The sequence below is a fragment of the Pygoscelis adeliae genome, unplaced genomic scaffold (assembly GCF_000699105.1).
Source record: "Pygoscelis adeliae isolate BGI_AS28 unplaced genomic scaffold, ASM69910v1 Scaffold150, whole genome shotgun sequence".
In the NCBI taxonomy this organism is placed as follows: Eukaryota; Metazoa; Chordata; class Aves; order Sphenisciformes; family Spheniscidae; genus Pygoscelis; species Pygoscelis adeliae.
This window is the reverse complement of record NW_008823872.1, coordinates 677,434-678,280: the sequence shown is the minus strand read 5'-3', so window position 1 is coordinate 678,280 and position 847 is coordinate 677,434. Positions and strand designations below refer to the sequence as shown.

Below are 847 nucleotides of genomic sequence, written 5' to 3'. Positions count from 1 at the left end.
AAAATGGCCTAAGAGAAGCTCATATCAGTGTTCATTATCTCCCAGCTCCTCCCGATGTGTAATAACAAGTCATCACATTATAGAGAGTGACTTGGAAAAGTTTCAGAAAATGTGCATCTGTCTGAGGAACTGATTGTAAGTTCTTTGTTAAATTCACATTATGTTTGCTCGGTCCTGTGCGTTTTAGGCAGTGGGTTCTGGATTATTTTGCGAGGCATCTGGATGAGCCGGTGGAACAGCACAGGCAGCGGTGCAGAGTTTGTTTGGGCTGTGCTGGGTGCCACCAGCGTTCCTGCAGCAGAGTCCCCAGCTCCTCGCCCGCCCTGAGGACAGGGAGCCCATTGGGAGGGGAGGGTGAGCCCCTACGGCTCAGGGTGCTCTTCTAGTCATGCTTTGGAGGCTTAAACTGCATAGGGAGCAAAGTGGGTCCGCTTTGCTCTGTGCCTGTTGGATGATTGTCTAGGTGCTGAAGCAGAGCTCTCCCCTGGGTTTGGTTCATCGGCAAGAGTGTTTTCACCATTACTGGTCACTAGCTTCTGTTGTTTTGGACTCCAGGTAGTCTGGCTGTTCATGTGACATTATTATTATTTACATAGGGCCCAGACTTGCTCTTTTTTATTGCCTGCAGCACGATGTTTGTTCAGACTGGGCATTGTGAAGTGTAAACCCAGGTCCCACTGGCACCAGCATTCACCTCTGCCTTTTCTAGAAGCAGTAAGTAACCAGCCATCTACATGGCCTAGAAATGCTGGGGTTTAATTGCTCTGAGGAGGGAATTGAATTAGGTAGCTCTGGTTCACGGCTTGTCTGGCTGCGCAGCAGTGACGCTTGTTTACACAAAGCCTGC

The 847-nt window shown here is 49.5% G+C and overlaps 1 protein-coding gene across 1 annotated transcript in view; it reads left to right on the top strand.

Annotated features, from left to right (window-relative positions):
* The first annotated feature begins 598 nt into the window (after positions 1–598).
* The window catches only part of MVB12B (multivesicular body subunit 12B), a 14,892-nt gene continuing 14,643 nt past the window's right edge, over positions 599–847 (top strand). Inside the window, exon 1 of the mRNA XM_009334297.1 lies at positions 599–714. The gene's annotated coding sequence lies outside the window, so the exon portion shown is untranslated. The remainder of the gene's footprint in view (positions 715–847) is intronic.